This window comes from Neovison vison, chromosome 4 (assembly GCF_020171115.1).
Source record: "Neovison vison isolate M4711 chromosome 4, ASM_NN_V1, whole genome shotgun sequence".
Classification (NCBI taxonomy): Eukaryota; Metazoa; Chordata; class Mammalia; order Carnivora; family Mustelidae; genus Neogale; species Neogale vison.
This window is the reverse complement of record NC_058094.1, coordinates 210118249-210137396: the sequence shown is the minus strand read 5'-3', so window position 1 is coordinate 210137396 and position 19148 is coordinate 210118249. Positions and strand designations below refer to the sequence as shown.

Here is a 19148-nt window from a genome sequence, read left to right as displayed (position 1 = left end):
TTTTTTACCTAGCAAAACCAGGTAAAATCAGGTTTTACCCTGATCTGCATCTCTCTAGTTACTAGTGAGATTGGACTGCTTTCATTTTAATTGACCAATTGAGTTCCTTTTCTCCCCCCTGCCTTCTCATGTTCTTTACCCATTCTTTTGAGATGTATTCTTCTTATATGTTTGCAAGAGGTCTTTATATACTAAGGACCTTACTCTTTGCTATATATATATATATATATATATATATATATATATATATATAATTGCAAAAGTTCTAGAATCTCTCATTTATCTGTGGTAATGTTTTTTTTTAAGGATTTTATTTATTTATTTGACAGAGAGAAATGACAAGTAGACGGAGAGGCAGGCAGAGAGAGAGAGGAAAGCAGCCTCCCCGCTGAGCAGAGAGTGCAATGTGGGACTCGATCCCAGGACTCCGAGATCATGACCTGAGCCGAAGGCAGCGGCTTAACCCACTGAGCCACCCAGGCGCCCCTGTGGTACTGTTTTTATCTACATAAATTAAAAAGATTTAAGTAGTTAAATCTATAAATGTTTTTCTTTTATAAACCATAAGCCTTTACTTCTTTTCTCATTAGGACCTTTACAATGTAAAGGTCAAGAAGTGCTTGGGGCACCTGGGGGGTTCAGTCAGTTAAGCATCTGCCTTCAGCTCAGGTCATTATCCTAGGGTCCTGGGATTGAGTCCTACATTGGGCTCCCTGCTCAGTGGAGAGACTGTTTCTCCCTCTCCTCCTGCCCTTTCCCACACTCATGTATTCTCTCTCTTGCTCTATCTCAAATAAATAAATAAAATCTTTAAAAAAAAAAAAAGAAATGCGTACACCACTTTCATCAACACGTATCACTTCTCTTGTATGGGCCATTTTCCACATTTAACTCTTTAACCCATCTGGAATGTATTCCATTCCTTCTTAGCCATGTTATTCATTCTTTTGAATCAAACGGAATCTTTGGTTTCGAGAAACAGAAAATTGAACTCAAATTGGTTTAAACAAAAAATATTATTTATTGGCTCCCATAAGTGAAAAGTTCAAAGGCTTCAAGGTCATGTTTCCCAGGTGACTCACACAATGTAGAGAGTACATGAAGGTTTCCTTTTCATTTATTTGCTTTAATCCCTGGTGATAGATAGCGCCACTCTTCTTTTTTTTTAATTTATTTATTTGACAGACAGAGGTCACAAATAGGCAGAGAAGCAGGCAGGGAGAGAGGGGGAAGCAGGCTCTCTGCTGAGCAGAGAGCCCAATGTAGGACTCGATCCCAGGACCCTGGGATCATGACCTGAGCCGAAGGCAGAGGCTTTAACCCACTGAGCCACCCAGGCACCCCAGATAGCTCCACTCTTAATAGACTCTCCTTGTGGTCCCAAGATGGCAGCCAAGAGTTCCCAGGGTTAAAAGCTCCACATTTACCTCCTGAAGCAAATTACCTTTGTTGTGCCATTTCTAGCAAAAGTCCTGACATTCTCTTTCATTGGACTGACTTAGGTCACATGCTCCTACCTGAAGCAGTCACTGGGGCAAATTATTCATTGATTGGCTTAGGATGGAATACATGCCCTACCTCCTGGATATAGAGGTGGAGTCAGCTTTCCCAGGACTACATGGATGTCCCAAAGGAAGCAGCAGCTTCCTTTTCTTTTCTTTTCTCTTTTTTTTTCTTTTCCTTTATTTCTTTTTAACTCAGGGAGTTGCTTCTATCAATTTGCAATGTCTTTTCCTGGTCTGTGAGCAGAGATCTCTATATTAACCTAAACACCTTCTAAGTTGGATACCGGAGCACAAGAGCCTTAAGTTGATCACCACGGTGATTCAGAAGCAGCGAGACACAGGCATGCCCACATACTATGAGCTGGTCATGGTTCAAGATGCCCTGCCCAGGGCAAACCATCATCTATCAGGCCCCATGAATGGGATTAGTGGTCTTACAAGGAAAGACACAAAAGAGATGATCTCTCTATACTTGTAGGTACATAAGAAGGTAGTTAACAGTAAACTAGGGAATGAATGGCCTCTCACCAGATACCAGATCTGCTGGTACCTTAATCTTGGATTTCTTAGCCTCCAGAACTGTGAGAAATAAATCTTTTTAAAGTCACCCAGTCTATGGTATTTTTTATGGCAGCTCGAGCTAAGACATCATCCCTTTCCTCTCTTGTGTTGTGCCCGTCTGGGAACTTAGTTTCCGTGGGCCAGCAGTGTCTTTTTCTTCCTTCTTAGAGGTTCTGACCAATTTTCTTATCTTGTCTCAGTCCTATCTCTAATATTTTTGACTCTTCTATTCTTCATTAGTGCTTATCAGCCTTTCTCTGCTCCCTTTTATGGGGCAACATACTTCTGAATGTGGCCGCTAAACTGCTTTCTGGTCTTTCCTACCTTTCGTGGCCACTGGTCTTCCAGGACACAAAGTGGACCCCTTATCTGCTGAGTGTGAGTGATACCAGCTGAGCTAAGTCAATAAAATGCCATTAAAAAAATTCTATTCCAGGGGCACTTGGGTGCCTCAGTCATTTAGGCATCAGACTCTTGATTTCAGGTCATGATCTCAGGGTTGTGGGATCAAGCCCCATGTTGGGCTCCCTGCTCAGTGTGTAGTCTGCCTGAGGTTCTCTTCCTCTCCCTGAACCCCGCCCACTGCTCACACATGTTCTCTGTCTCCAAAATAAATAAATCTTTTAAAAAAAATAAAAATTCTATTCTAAGAGCAATTTATTGTATCATGCACCACCATTTAGTTACTGTTTTTAGAGCCCTCCCCCCAAATACTACCACATTAAACATATACATCGAAGATACATCCTGATTCTGGAAATATTAAAAATGTGAAGAGGGGGAGTTTGTTCCTTGTAATCTAGGAAGTACTGTAGTGGAATGATGGTGTTTTTTGGCTATGCATATTAGATGGTCTGCCCCATTCAACAGTACTACCCTGTCTTCATTACCATTCTGACGATAAACATAAGCAAAAAACAAACAAAAACCCATTCATTGTCCTCAGTACTTTTTGCAGACCCCAGTTGTCTCTGGACATTAGCCCTCTTGCATTATTTTCACAGGCCTGAGCCCTTCCTTTGAACAAGACCTGACTTCTGCCTTCTGTACGTGTCCTTTAAACGAATGAGTTTATCAGAATATTTCTTAAGCAGCCACACTGATCTTTTTTAGATGCTCCCTTTTCTTCATTGAAATCACGGGTTTTTTAAAAATTTAAGGATTTTATTATGTATTTATTTATTTATTGAGAGGAAGCAGGGGGAGGGAGCAGGAGGAGGGGCAGTGGGAGAGAATCCTGAGCTGAGCACAGAGCCCAACACAGGGCTCAATCTCACAACACTGAGACCGTGACCAGAGCTGTAATTAAGAGTCAGGCACTTGACTGAGCCACCCAGGTGCCCTGGTTTTATAAAAATTTAAATTTTGAGTCATTGTATTCCTCTTTTGCATTCTTTCCTAGTTCCTGGCCAGACAGAACCTCATGTCCATCTCTTCACTTAACTTGCTCAAGTCTTCTTTGTGTCAGGTTAGCAAGTGCGGAATTGCCTTCTCAGGCTATTACAAGTTCAAGGATGCCATGGTCACTTATTTTAAGTTGCGTGTCACTTTCACTTCACCAACACATTCTTCTTAGCTGGTAAGAATTCAGCACAGAATAGTACCTCTTCAATAAGCGATTAGTTTAGATTTAAGTTGTGTGAACTTTATTTGATGCTCTTTTCAGCAGAACGAGCTTGTCAGTGGATGATGAAGTTCTTCGTTACCCCTGTATCATGACCCCATGCCAATAATTGTGTCATTTGTATTGGGAAAGCATTATTAATGTTGCCATAACAGGATCACAAGGCTTGACAACACACGGCTAGTGGAGAGAGAGCAAAAGCCAAGACTGGGGTGAGCAGTACTCCCCGGGGCGTGGGCTGTGAATGTAGAAGCTGGCTTGGATTAGGGCAGCTAGGCTCTTCAAGGGTGGTGTCTCTTACCAAGGTAAAGTTCAAGAAGCTATTAATACCAGGCAGTCCAGCATGAAGGGTGAGGCCAATGTGTACCATAGTTTAAGGAGATTGCCAACAGGGGTGTGGGCAGCAGAATACAGCCCTCTAGGGAAGAGGACTGGTCTGAGACACGCTAAACAAATGTCGGAGTCATGGTAAAGACGACCAGGGCTCAGGAGGAGGTCCCAAATCTACAGGAAGACTGGGATGCGATGCAGAATGACCAGAAACTGAATGTGTGGAGGTCAAGGGGGAAGCCCAGAACTGGACAAACATAGGAGCAGAAGGCAGAACGGGAGGGACCTATAGGTGTCTGAGGCTCACAGCGGTCCAGAACTGGAAGGAAGCAAGTTGCAGGGGCTGATGTTGTTGATACGTTTTGTCCCCAGTCACAATGGTGTTTAGGTGTCTGGGAGGTCAGGGAGCTAGACCTACATAGGTGGAGCTCTGTAGACAATCCAGCCTCCGGTCACTAAGGAAGGCAAAGACAACTAGCCCAGCTGCTTTACTGTATGCTCCTGTGACAAGGTCACTTCTGCTTTCATTTTCACCCAAATCTTCTCTACTAGGCATTAACCCTCAGGTCTGTGGGTTTCTATTTGTGTTTATAAGTTCTTAACTCACAAGGCTCCTCTGCTTTGCCTTTGATTGTGTGCTTCTTTTGAACAAATGATAGAGCTTCATTTTGGCATGATACAATGCAGCTAGCATTTACTGAGGATTTACCGTGTACACCAGATACCACACTAGCTGATTTACCTCACACTAGCTTATTTAATGGCACAGCATCCTTGAGAGGTAGGAATTATTGTCCCCATCTTAAAAAGAGGAAACTGAGGCTTATATGGTTTATGTAATCAGCCCAAGGTCACACATCTGGGACACATAAGAGCTTAGATTTTGTCTAACAACCTATGTGTTGCTAAAGTGACTACACTGACTTCATTTACACTGTGATTCATCCAAACAAGCCTTATTGACACCTATCAGCCACTAGATTTTTCATCTAAGTATCTACCTACTTATCCATCTATCTTCTACTTTGATCTCAAATTCTGTAACACTATTCAGTACTGCACTATGTAAGAAGCCGATTACTGATAAATACTTACTAGATAAATTAATGCAGTTTAAAAATGTGATTAGAATTACTATGTTCCCCCCACCCCACCCAAAAAAGAATTACTATGCCCTCTTTTGGTTTGGGTATTTATAGTCGACTAGTAAGAATTCTTCAGTTTGCTTTATAAAAATACTACATCCACGCACATTTATTCACTACAAGGAAGAGAAGGAGCAAAGTCTTAAATCAATACTGAACTAAGAAGACGTATGTCATTCCCAAATAAGTCAGGTGAAGGCAAATGTGTTTATATGTTCAAATACATTGGGTAGTTAAAATAAAGGGATATCCATAAAACAGATTATTTTCTTCCAAAGTCTGAACCTGAAAAATCTTTCTCATGACCTGGTCTTCATTTTTTTCTAAATCAGAGGTTGTCGGGGTGCCTGGGTGGCTCAGTGGGTTAAAGCCTCTGCCTTCAGCTCAGGTCGTGATCTCAGGTTCTGGGATCGAGCCCCGCATCGGGCTCTCTGCTCGGCGGGGAGTCCGCTTCCTCCTCTCTCTCTGCCTGCTTCTCTGCCTACGTGTGATCTCTGTCTGCCAAATAAATAAAAATCTTTAAAAATAAATAAATAAATAAATCAGAGGTTGTCAAACCACTGCCCCTAAGCCAAATCCAGCACACCCCTTGTTTTTGTACGGTCTGTGAGTTAAGAATGGTTTTCACATTTTTAAGTAGCTGAGTAAGATTTTATTTTAAAAAATGATACTTTGCAACATGTGAAAATTATATGAAATTCAAACCTCAGGATCCATAAATAAAGTTTAATTGACACCCAGCCGTGCTCATTCATTTACGTATTATCTATGGTGGCTTTCACACTACAATGGTAGGGTTGCGTAGTTAGGACAGAGAATGGCCCACAAAGCCTAAAATATTTCCCATCTGGCCCTTTACAGAAAAAGTTTGCCAACCCAACCCCCAGTCTAACTAAATAATACAGGATGTCATAACATTAAAATGTTGTTTAAACTACATCTGTTACTTTAGTTTCTAATTCAAGGACACTGGAATGAAAGGTCATAACAGGTTTCAATATTCTCAGGACAAAGTCAAAACCTTTTCTCCTTCGATATTCTCTACATTCTCTCCTGAGGGCAGGAGCACCTTTCTGCGGACTGAGAAGCTGGTGGTTTCTCTAAGAGGTGATACAGCTCTTCCTGATAAAAAGTCATCTTTGTCTTTGATGGGAAACTGGGGCTGGGCATCCTGGTGAGTGGTTACAGTGTATTACAGAGCTGTAGTGGCACCGAAAGGGATTCTCCAGACTCCATCAACTGAGGCAAGGTGGTATGATGGAGTGAGATAGACGAGGAAAAGCAAATTGCTCTTTTTGTCATCACCCAGGACCTAAATAAAGACAAAAATGACTCAGAATGACCAGACACAGGTGAATAGTACTTATCAGAATGTTTTGGGGAGTCACTTAACGTCATAATAGCATAGCACTGTGAGAGCTCAGTCAATGTGATGGGTTAAGAGCAAAACCAAGGGAGAAGAACTTCCTTATTTTTCCCGAGATCAAGTTTGGTTTGTAGTAAAATTCAAGGGAATATGTCTTATGTATTTATTTTTTTGAGACCCAAAGATACATTCTATTATCTTTCTGTATCTCTGCCTCTTTCTCTCCCTCTCTCTGTATCTTTTTCTCTCTCTTTCCAATTTAACAAAAGTTTATTGATCATTTATTATGGGTGAGACACAGGACAAGGATTTATAAGAGAAACAAGTTACAGTGATCTTCCAGGACCTTTTGGCAACATTTAATGTGAACTGATCTTCCCCAGCATAGTCTTCTCTCGGTTTCTTTGGTCCCATAGTCTCCTGGTTTTATTTTTCTGGTTTCGGCTTCTCAGTGTCTATTGTCAGCTCTTCCTTTCTATTCAATCTCTAAATGATCAGAATATAGTCCTGGATCTGCTTTTTAAAAAATTTTTATTCTATCTACTCAGGCGATCTTCTACCCAAATTTATAAATCTAGTCCCAGCAGGTCTTCTGAGCCTTGGCCCCATATCAGAAATCTGCAGTAGACATCTTTACTCTAACGGAACTCTGATCTCTCCTACAATTCTGTTAACCATCCAAAGATTCTCCATCTCACAAACTGACACCTTTGCTCATGCATCAGATCTTGCCAAGCCTCTTGAGTCAATCATGACTCTCCCTCTCCACAACCCACCATTTCCATTCAATCATCAAGTCCTTTAAAATAACTCTTGACTCTGGTCATTTTTCTTTCTGTGCATGCCTACCACTATCGTCTTGGAAACCATCATCTCTCACATAAATCTGAAATAATATATTCCTGACTGGTCTTGCCACATCTGCCCTTGCCTCATTCTATTTTATCTTCTCACAGATAATGTCTTTTAGGCAAAAAAAAAAAAAAAAAAAGTCTTAAAATGAAAAACCCACAATGCTAACAAAATAGAAGTTGTTCTTCAATTAGATTTTATTTTATTTAATAATGTATCATGAACATCTTTTCATACCAGTCTACCGGTCACAATTTTTAACAGCTGCCTACCACCCATTTATATAATGTACCATGATTTATTTAACCACTTCTCGATAGATGGACATTTTAGCTTTTCAGTCTTTAGCTACTATAATTAATGCTTCAGTGAAGATCCTACAAGTTATCCCTCAAGATATGTGTGAGTAAATCTACTGGACGAACACAGAAAAAGTGGAATTGTTAGGTCAAAGGGTTTGTACATTTAAAAATTAGATAAATACTGCAGGCTGTTCACAGAGGTTGTACCAACTTTTACTCCTATTGTCAATGTCAAAAAGTGCCTGCTTCCCAGCCTGACCACTTATACTATTATAAGTATAATTTTTTTTGTGTATAAAATTTTTGATTTGTGTCAACCTGGTAGAAAATACACCTCATTGTAGTTATAATATGCATACCTCTTGTTAAGGGAAAGGGAGAGCATTTTTACAGATTTTAAAGATTCCTTGACTGTACCCTATTTGCTATTCCTTTACTCCATTTTCCACGGTTTTTGATATTTTTTCTTATTGATTTATAGGAGCACTTTGATTTCTTCTCAAATAATCTAATTTCCACGTTCTCTCAGAAATCCTAGTATTTTTTAAAAGCCACACTTCAGCCAATTTTTTTAAGGGGGGGGTGGGCAGAGAGAGGAGAGAGAGAATCTTAAGCAGGCTCCATGTCCAGTACAAAGCTGGATGTGGGGCTTAATCTCACAACGCCGAGATCATGACCTCAGCAGAAATCAGGAATCAGAAGCTTAACTAACTGAGCTACCCAGATGCCCCCAGCCAATATTTTTTCTAATAATAAGCAAGCATTGAATGTTAACTCCATTAGGGAAGCCCACATGAAGAGTTCACATGTAAAAGTTACGAATTGATTTGCAAAAGTCCTGACTTCCTGAAAATAGCTTGACAATCAGTCTCATATGCATACCTGTATTATTTCATTTAATTTTACTAACAGCCCTTCAAGGCATGTGTTATATAAACCACAAAGTAAAGCTCAGAGTATGTGAATGTCCAGGGTCACACAGCTAGTAAGTGGTCCTCTTCTGGAATCTTCAAAGTGTCGCCATCCATCATTACTGATGGGTCATTCCTGAGCTGCATGAGGCTCCGATCCTTGATGCCTTTAATTTCTAATAATTATTGATCCTCTCTTTTTCCTTCTGTAAACTTATCCAATGAATATTTTTAAGTATCTATGATATGCCAAGAATCCTCATGGGCTTTACATTTCAAAGGGGTTATCAGCCACATGTAAAATAAACCCCAGGTGGTCATAAAGTTTTACTTCTATGAAAAAAATATATAGGATGGTCGGAAAGGTGGACAAGAAGGTCACTTTCATCAGGTTGGTCAGGAAGGGCCTCTTTGAGGAGGTAATATTTATTTTTTTATTTTTTAAAAGATTTTACTTCTTTATTTGACAGAGAGAGATCACAAGTAGGCAGAGAGACAGGCAGAGAGAGAGAGAGCGGAGGAAGCAGGCACCCCGCCGAACAGAGAGCCCGATGCAGGACTCGATCCCAGGACCCTGAGATCATAACCCAAGCCGAAGGCAGAGGCTTAACCCACTGAGCCACCTTGGCCCCTGAGGAGGCAACATTTAAACAGACAGAAATGACCAAAAGAGTGTTCCAGGAAAAGCAAACATGTGAGCTAGGCACTTTAAAATAAGAGCAAACCCTCTGTGCTCGAGGAGCAGAAAAAAGGCCATTGGGATTGAAGTCGGAGGACAGCATGGGAGATGAGTCTAAAGAGGTGATCTGGGATGGCCTGTAAGGCTTCACAGGCCAGCAAAGGAGTCTGGACTCGATTCTACATACAATCAGAAGACATGGAAGGATTCTGAGAAGAGAAGCTGATATGATCTGATTTATGTCACATTAGCTGTGAGGAACAGGGAAAAGAGCGGAAGCAGGAAAACCAACCAGAACACTATTATAGGAGACCAGAAGATGATATTTTTATTAGGGGGTGGCAGTGGAGATCAAAAGAGACATATTTTGGAAATGTTTTGGAGGTAGAGTTGATCCGAATTCTTCATGGAGTGGTTATGAGAAGTTAAGGAAAAGAGAAGAACCATGAGTATCTACATGCTTTTTGGCTAGAAGAACTAGTGCACGGTAATGACATCTGTTTGAAGGAGAAGGCTCCAAGAATGAAGAATTGTGTATCACTGTAGTAGTTCCTCATTTCCTTATGCAGCCTTTACCTCACAGACCATGATTTTACTCTTTCCCTAATACCTTTATTTTCCTTCCCTACTTGCCTTATCGTCCTTATCCCAAACAACTACTTCTATCTACTTCCTCTACTCCCATCCACTCCTTAATCCATTATAATCTGCTCCTATCCCCATTATCCCGATAAACTTCCTGCCAAACACAATGACCTCCTTGTCCCCAAATCCAAGTCCTTATTTTTCTTGACCTTTCCCTAGCATTTAATACTGTTGACATTTCCTCCCTTGGCTTCTCTGAAACAACTTGTTTCTGGTCCTCCTAACCTCTATGGATATTCTTCCCCTGTAGCATTGTGTCCTCACTTTTTTTTTTTTTTTTGCCGCATCTTTCAAATGCTGGCATTTAAATAGGTTCCAGAGTAGGTCCTCTTCTCCTTTTGCTCCATCTTTTCTCTTGGGGATTCCATTTACTTCCATGAGCTATCACTTATTCTCATGTCCTCATTGTAGATCTCTTGAGTTCTAGATTGTCCTGTTCAATTATGTATAGACAGCTTCACTTTGATGTCCTCACAGAGATTTCAAACTCAACACTGACAAAATCAAACTACTTACCTTCCCTCCTCAACCTACTGTTCTTCTTGAAGTCCCCATCTTAGAAAAGGGTACCACGATCCTCCCATTTACCTAAGCCATAGTCTCTTATTCCTTAAGATAATCAATATAATATAATCAATAACAAAATTACAAATATAATCAATATATAATTGCAAATTTAATCAATAATATAATCAATATAACATATAATCAATAATAAAATATAATGCAAATATATTAATATATAATCAATAACAAAATTATATAATATAACCAATAATATATAATAAAATCAAATATAATCAATAATAAAATTGAAAATATAATCAATAATAAAATTCAGTTGAGTCTGTCTTTAATATTTCCTGAATCCTTCCCTTTTCTCCATTTCCATTCTTGCTGTCTATATTAAGATGTCCGTCATTTTTTTTTTCCTGTAACACTAAAACAACCTCCTAACTAGTCTCCCTGTTTATAGTGTTAAACACCCTAATAAATTATCCAAACTGGAGTGAACTTCTTTCTAAAATGGACATTTGATCACCTCAGCGTGCTCCTTCTAATTCATCGGTGGCTCTCCATTGGCCTTAGGGTAAGTTGAAACCTCTTAGGAAGGTATGCAAGACCTTTCCTAATACAAGACCTTGTTGATCTTTCTTGGCATGGTCCTTTAGAACTTTAACCACATATTCATACAATGCACTTACTGAGACTCTCTACCACTTGCTGGGCACTGTCTCTTACCTTCAACTCTCTGGGCACAATGTTTACCAAGACTCTACACATACTACTTTCTTTGTCATTTCTCTTTAACTTGCCCACTTATCTGGATTACTTCTACTTATCCTTCCAGACTCATTTCCAAACTCATCTTGTCTGGTGAGGGACACTAACTAAACTCAGTCAGGATTAGGTACCCCTCTAATAAGGTCCCTGTTGATATCATCTCACTGTTGTGTGATCAGCCATAACTCATCTATCCCCTCGTTACCCTATAAGGTCCTTTAGAGCAGGCTGCCCTATTCAGTTTTGTATTCCCAGTGCCCAGCACAGTCCCTGGCACATAGCAGGCACTCAGTAACAAGTGAATAAAATCACAATCAGCTCTTTTCTCTGTGGTACACATCTCACATTTCCTCATGCTACTTCTTAACATCTTGAACTTGTAAAATTTGGAAATCTGTGTTAGATGTATTTTTGCCTATCACTAATTAAAATAGAGACAAATAGATTATTATCTCCATGAGAATTTGGTTGATTATTTCTTGTAGAGCTCTTCCTCATCACTCTTTGGTTTTGTTCGTCAAAGTACGTGGGTTAACTAAATCTGAAATGACTGAAAGATCTTTCCATACACTTTTTATATTCTTTCACTTATCCTGTTGCTTCTACACCACCACCAGGGAACCAGAGATTCAGTACCTTGGGAATAAGGTTGATTTTATTTGGGTTGTCTGACAACTAGCACTGAAAAATGATGTATCAATAGCAAATCACTTCCCATTATCATCTCCCCCATGGTCTCTATGGATAGGCATTCCAGTTTCAGTGTTAAAATTTAACATGGCAAAATCCAGCTAAAATTAAAATTTTTATGTAGTGACTTCAGTGTAATCACAGAACTTTATGAATGGAAGGAACTTTAGAGATCTTTAGTCCAGCACTTTTATTAAGCTTCTCAGAGGAAACTGGTGAGGAGACCTATATTGGCTTGCCCAAGGTCATCCAGTTTAGAGGACAAGTAGGAGCAAATTTCTGTCTTTCAGTTGACCGATCTTTCTACCATGTACCCTTTTATTTTCTATCTAAAAATATTATCTACATCAGAACCCACCTAATGTTTTACATAGCACTTATTTTTATGATATTGCCTTTGTGGTATTCTTACCATTAAAAGAAAGGACCTTAAAAAAGAAAGCAAGGCTGTCTCGTCCAGGTGGAATTGGTAAAAGAGACAATTAGTACATAATGTAATGGGCTCTTATTTGTAGGGTAGCCAGGTCATCATACTCTGTTCTCTGAGTGCCCCGACTAACCCAACCTTATGTCTGTTCCTGGGGCCTGGATTCCATTCAATTCCATGCTTTATTTAGTCTAAATGATTTCCTCGGCTTCAATGTGTATTTTTTTGTGCTTCATTTTAGAAATATCATACTTAAATCTGCTCTGTGCTTGAGTTTGTTTTAGTTCTAACGCTGAGGATTCTGAGTAAAAGAAAGAAAGATAATGGATTTTTCTAGGCTTTACATTTCAAGAATGGCTTTCTCAAATGGCAACTGGAAGTCGAATTTATTCCTCAGATGATGTTTTCCACAGGAATCAGAATTTAATTGGGATAATTTGTTTTCACGGAAAGCCCAGATTTTCTATCCAAGAGGATCGGTTTGATAATGTTTTACCAGCTAGTGCACGGAGACCAAATATAAAACAGTTCTGAGAAACAGGAAGTGAACCTGACTGGTCTAGTCTGCGTGTCCCTGGCAGTGACGCAAATACAGAAATCAAATTAGGAAAACAAGTTATGTGGGTGTGAGGCAATCGATAACAATCCAGGATGCTACAAAGCAAGGAAGAACGCCTTGAACCAAATGCCACTCATTTTAATAACACCCTGAGAACTTTGATTTCCACTGAACATGCTAGTGGTTAGGGAGCGAGATGAGCTTGAGTTCCCTAGCAACAGCATGTGCTTTTGAGACCGTCATTAGCCTTTCAGTTAATCCCGCCAACCCCTTACTTCTAAATGTATGACTGACATTAAAAAGAAAAAAAAAAAAAAGAAAGAAAAGGAATGATATTTCAGAGAGTGCTTTGAAATTTCCAGGAGCAAAATGGGAAGGAATTAAAAAAAAAAAAAAAAAAGTTGTCCTGAGAATTGTTCTCACGTAAAAGAACTCCTATGTGTCACCCCGTCCCCACATTCACTGCTCTCGGTTCTCAGTTTCTGAATCCCCTGTGGGTAAAGGGCAATGGAAGGGAAGTGGCTGAGAGTTTAAGGCGGTCCCCTCGTGCAACATCCATCACAGTCGGAAAGCGGGGTGAAGAGTGGGGTGGGCAGTTTGTGTGGGGCGGAGGCTGGAGGGGGCTTAGAGTGGGAGGGACTGTAACACCCAGGTTTCTTTCCCCTTTATGCAGAATAAATTATCCTGGTGGAAGGAGCCTGAGGAAGGAGGGTGGTGAGGGGGGAATGGAGCTATTTTTCCTATTGATTGTTTAATTGCACCAGAGGCTGTTCGTCCGAGGCCGCTGGCCAAAAGCATTATTTTGGTGACTAAAGTGAGGTTGGGCAAGTTTCCATCCCCTTCCTTAGTTTTAAACAAGACGACCCACAAAGCGCAGCCCGGCTATAGGAATATGGTGTATGCTGACTTTTGCTACTCAGCTGTACCCTAAAGCGCCAAGCCTGACGGGACGAAGGTTCTCAAACCCTGAATCATTGCTCTAGCTCTGTTCTGGGTTCGGGATGCACAGCTCTTCTTTGTAGCCTCGGTCAGCTTCGGGGTGTTATTAGAATGGTAATTATTGCTGCGTTTGGCTGGTAACCCCTATTGTGGCCTGGGTCCCTTTCGACTAGACACTGGCTCCTTCAGTTTGGCCGGGTGACTCCTAGTTCTCCCCTCCTCCCCACCTACCCCCCCTCCCCCAGCCCCCCTGCGCGCTCCCTTCCCAAGGCGACCACCTGCGCCGCCCCACTTACCATCTGCCCCGCGGGGAGGGCCCCTCGGGTAGCGGTGCCCTCCCTGCTCCCGGGCGGCTCTGGGGGAGCTCGGTGTTTGCCTCCAGCCCTTCGCTACCGGAGAGATCAGGTTCCTCCCCTCCTCCCCCTCCAGCTCCGGCCGCCGCCGCCGCCGCCGCCTCCTTCTTGCATGACACAGCAGAACCGCAGCTGCTGCGGCGAGTCCCAACCATCCGCCCAGGAAGCGCCGCAACCCGGACTCGGGAGGGGCGAAGGGGGGCGAGGCAGGGGCCACCGCCGAGGGGGATTCTTGCCCCCACTCTGCACCGCACACTTGTTTCCCAGCCCAGGGGCATGGGAGCAAAATCGGGCTAAAGTCGACCAGGCCGAGCCGTTGAGGAATGCTGGGGTTTGGCGTCAGAAGGGATGGGACCCGAGAAAAGGGTGTGAAGGAGACCCCAGTAGGAGCAGGACACTGCAGGTAAAGAAGGGAAAGAAGAGGCCGAGAAGTCAAGGGCCAGGCTGTGAAGGAGAATAAAGGAGGTCAAAGAGAGGTAAGGAGGGAGAGTTGCTGAGAAGGGAGACGGAGCTGGGAAAGGGGGGTGGGGGGAGCTGCAGGGCAGGGAGGATTGGGAGGGAGGACTGGGGGAGGCCTGAGCTAAGTACCCAGGCAGTATGGGGGCAGAATTGGGAGGCAAGGGCACAGAAAGGGAAAGGGATGAAAAAATGAGGCACTGGATAGGAAGGTAAAAATCGGGGGCATTATTAGAAGAGATGTAGTGGAGATCATTCATCATGGCTGATGAGGTAAACTGATGAGGTGGGAAAAGATATAGTTGAGGAAGAGCCAAAGGAAAGGGTGATCTTCCATCCCATCCTTTAGTTTACTGAGAAGTTTTTCATAATTCCACCAGTACATACAGGGAGTTTTCCTTAAAATGGAAACGCATGAACTAAAGCATGGAAATAGCTGCTTCGCGTAGCTTTACAGCATAAAATCTCCATGGTCCACAAAAACTTTGAGGCAGAGATTTGGGGTTTAAGGCACAAGCACTTACAGGGGTTGTGATTCAGTAATGCAGAGGGCACTCAAAACTGGTGTTACAGTTTCCACACAACACTGAACTTGAATAAGTCAGAGTGTTTGCTTAATGTTTCAGTTAAATGCACTGGAAATGATGGCAAAGTTATTGGCTGAAACTATCCTAAAAATGCACCTGCTTCTTTTTCTTTCTCTCTATACTCACACATAGATACATATATATAATTTCTAGTGTCTAGCATGTACAGTATGATTAGGGGAAACATATGTTTTTGTGATTATTTTATTTCCCACCAAAACACAAGCTACGCATTTTACAGCAAACCAGCTGCTTCTCACCATTTGAAAGAATGTGGTCAGAAAAGTAATGCAAAAACTGCCACTTTGGTTTTGTCTGTACCTTCCAGGTCATATCTTCGTACCTCACTTCCTGACACAAACAAGTTTTTACTGTTGTCAGCAACAAAGCCCTAATATAGCTGCGGAAGAGAAAAACTGCATTGCATTTAGCCTCCTGCAAGCATCATCAACAGTTACTGGAGGAATGTAATTCCAGAAAGCTTTAAAGCTGATGGTGATGGTAATTATGTATCAAATGCCGGATTCTATTTCGGTTATTATTGTTTTGTCATTTCTGTTCTACCCAAGAGCTGGCTGAACTCGCAGGGAGAAATCCGGTTTTTCTTTTAGACTTTGTAAAAATTAATCAGCCCCGGTAGAAAACTCATTGCTCTCAGGGAGAATAAAGTAGGAGCCACGAAATGTCATTTTAGCAGAGCGTGGGTTTTGCGACTGTAGGAAAGGATTTAAGGACGCGCCTTCTGTTCGGTTTCCTATGTAACGAGCAAAGGCTACACGCACGCACAGACGCCACAGCTCCCGGATGCTGTGGCTCCCTTATCTGGGCTTCTGCAGCTCCAGAAGCCCCTTCGGGATGCTGCGAGGGGCTCCCGGTGGGTGGTGGTAGGAACGCTGCGGCCGCCGCCGCCACTCCTGCCGCTGCTGCTGTTGTTGCTGCTGCAGTCACGTGGGAGCCCCTTTAAGTTTCCATAGAGAGGCCTCTCTGGTGTCACATGATGGACATGATATAATGAAACAACATTGTGGAGAGGAAAGCATTAGGGGAGCCCACGGCTACAAAAACAAGTGAGTGAGAAGAGGTGGGAGGAAGAGAAACTACGCCACCTCCCCTGCAGCCGAGCCGCACGCAGCAGCCGGCGAGAAGTGGGCGACGCCGGGGGGCAGGGAGACGGGGTCCTCGGCCCCGGCCCGGGGACCCTGCCGCCTACCGCGGACAGCACAACTTTTAGCCGGCAGCCTCGGCCACCAGCGCACCTGTCTCCGGAGCCTCCAGCGCTCCTCGTGACGATCCAAGGGAAATTCTAGAAGAATACGCTCTACAAATATACATGCGCATCATTTTCCTCCTTGCGTCTCGCTCTAGAAGGAAAGAGAAAGGGATCCGAGCGGCAGCGTGCGTTCCGCCCCAAGGTAAGTTCTGGAGGGTGGGGAGAGCCGGCCCAGCAGGACTTCGGTGGGAATTTTGCTCTCCGCGGAGCCCTCTCTAGGTGAACGAGGCGTCCCCTCGCCGCAGGCGACGCGGATGGGTCGGATGGTCCAGCAGGAACATTTCCACTGTGGACTCTGTTATTTCCTCTTTCGCACGCCCGGCGGTCCCACCCTCGGACTCCCCGGGGCGCCTGGCCTCCCCCCGGAAGGGGCCGCAGGTCGTGGCCGGGATGTTCGGAAGCCGGGCGAGGGAAGGTAGGGGTAGTGGCGTTGGCCGGGAATGCCGAGGCGATTTCGCCATGTTTGTGTTGCTAAGAGCACTTTTTTCCCCTTTGAGGTGGCTTGATGCCACATGGCTCCTCCAGCGCTGCTGCCGGGTTGAGAGAGAGAGAGAGAGAGAGTGTGTGTGTGTGTGTTTTCAATGTCCGCATTCCAGCTAATGTTGCGCAGATAAAATTCAAACTTGAGGTAAACAGAAGAGGAGGAGGAGGAGGAGGGGGGGAGGGAGGGGGAGACTGTTTCCATTTCGAGATCCCACCTCTTCACTCCGCGGAGACCAACATCCCGAACGCAGAGAGCACTCGCCGGCTTCTCCCACCTACCCCACCTTTGCTGTCCACCAGAAATCAGGCGGCGGGCGGAGGGGGGGGTGCGGGGGGAGGGTGCTCGCGGAGGACGCGGCGTCTGGGTTCTGAAAGGGAAAAACACCCTCGGCACTCAGGCCTTTGGCTACCTCCTTTTCGCCGGGAGGGACGGAGGATGCCTCGGATTGCTCTGGGGCCGGGGAACGGGCGGACAGCGCTCCCGGGAGGGGCGGGGGGTGCCTGCCCCTCTCACTCCTCCTTACTTTAGGGGACTAGACTGTCTCGCTCCCACCCCGCCCCAGGCGCAGGTTCCTGCAGGCGGGCTGGGTGGGTCTCCAGGTTTCCGGAGGGCCGGTTGCGTAGCAGGTGTGTGGTGGGCATTTGTATTTTGTAAGTCTTGCACTGGTGGGACGACGTGGATGAGCAGAGCTGCGTCTTAATTATTTTTTTTTTTTTCAAATTAGGGAGAAAAATCAAGACGTTACATCCCACTCCTCCCGTTTTAAATACGGATTCAGCTCGAAGCTAGGCTGAAGGGTGAGTGGGGATGTTTAAGGGTGAGGGTGAGCTTCGTCATGTGGAAAACTAGGCATCTGACAGCTTGTGGCCACCACCCCCGGCCCCGGGCGGAATACGGGCTGGGTGGTCCGACAGGGGTGGCGTCCCACGGGGTGGGAGCCGGCGCCGGGTCCCGGAGTGCGCGAGGGTCCGCAGTCCTTGTCGCCGGGGACTGCCTGGCCGGGAGGCGGCGGCCACGTGAGGGTGGTCTGGGTGGTCTGTGGAAGCGCTGGAGCCCAGAGATGGGTGTGAAGTGCGTAGCACAGTCGTGCCGGGGGCGGACACGAAACACCCGTGGGCGGGGGGGGGGCGCAGAGGAGCGGAGACTCGCGCGGGCCCGACCCCGCAGCCGTGGCGACGGTTTTATTCCGAGCGGCGGCCGGAGCCGGGCGCCTTCCCCGCTGGGCCGGCGTCCCGGGCGCGGGTGGGTGCGCACTTCACAGCCCTCTCCCGGGAGACCGTTTCCGGGCGGGGTCCCTGGCCCCGAGCGAGGGCTGTAAACAGGGTGGCGCCCTCTGCCCTCCCGCCCCCGGCCTGCCGGGGCGCGCGGCCGGCGGCGCCCGGAGCGGCGGAGGCGCGGCCGCGGCGCTGGGCAGTGGCGGCGGGGGCGCGCCCGCTCTCCGCCGCCCCCGCGCGCCCCCGCCGCCCGGCCGGCCGGCCTCTTCTGTTTTTGTTTTGATGGAGCCCGCGTGCAGCTGGCGCGTGTCGAGTCACGTGCCGTGGGCGGGAGGGGGCTGGGGCGCGGGAGGCTAGGGCGCGGTGACGCACGCGTCCGGAGGGCCTGGCGCCCGCGGGGGCTGCGGGGCGAGGGGGCGTGTGCCCCGGGCAGATCCCGGTCGTGCGGGGTGCCGGGGCCGCATCTGGTGGGGTTCGTGGGAGTTGATGCTGGTGAGAGCTGTTCGGACGTGGGTGTGAATCCCACAGCGCTTCGAGCTCGTCGTCACAGCATCTAGGCGAGCCTCCTCCAAGCGGGCGGGGGGCCGGCCTGCGCGGATTCGGTCAGAGATCGAGCTCCACCTTACCGGAGTTTTCTGTGGGCACGTAAAGATCTGTATGTGGTTCTTAATCCTGCCTGAAAATTACAAACAACTTGAGAGCCATAGAAAGAACTGCGTTGCCTGGCCCTGCCCCAAGGCCAGTTGAACCCAAATCCAAATAGGGTCTGGACGTTGAGTATTTAGGGAAAAAAAAAAAAACCTCCCTCGGTATTTTTGACGCACAGTGAGGGGTGAGAACTTACCGATGTAGTGAGCTTGTTGGAAGTGAAACCATCCCTTGTTAGGGATGAAATAGTAAAAATAGCAGACGTAGCTAGCATGAGTTGATCCGTCACTAGAAGGGTCACTGTGTGTCTGCATGGT

The 19148-nt window shown here is 45.2% G+C and overlaps 1 protein-coding gene across 1 annotated transcript in view; it reads right to left on the bottom strand.

Annotated features, from left to right (window-relative positions):
• MKLN1 (muskelin 1) overlaps nucleotides 1-14252 on the bottom strand; it is a 335662-nt gene extending 321410 nt beyond the window's left edge. Inside the window, exon 1 of the mRNA XM_044246581.1 lies at nucleotides 14116-14252. The gene's annotated coding sequence lies outside the window, so the exon portion shown is untranslated. The remainder of the gene's footprint in view (nucleotides 1-14115) is intronic.
• Between the last annotated feature and the right edge of the window lie 4896 nt (nucleotides 14253-19148).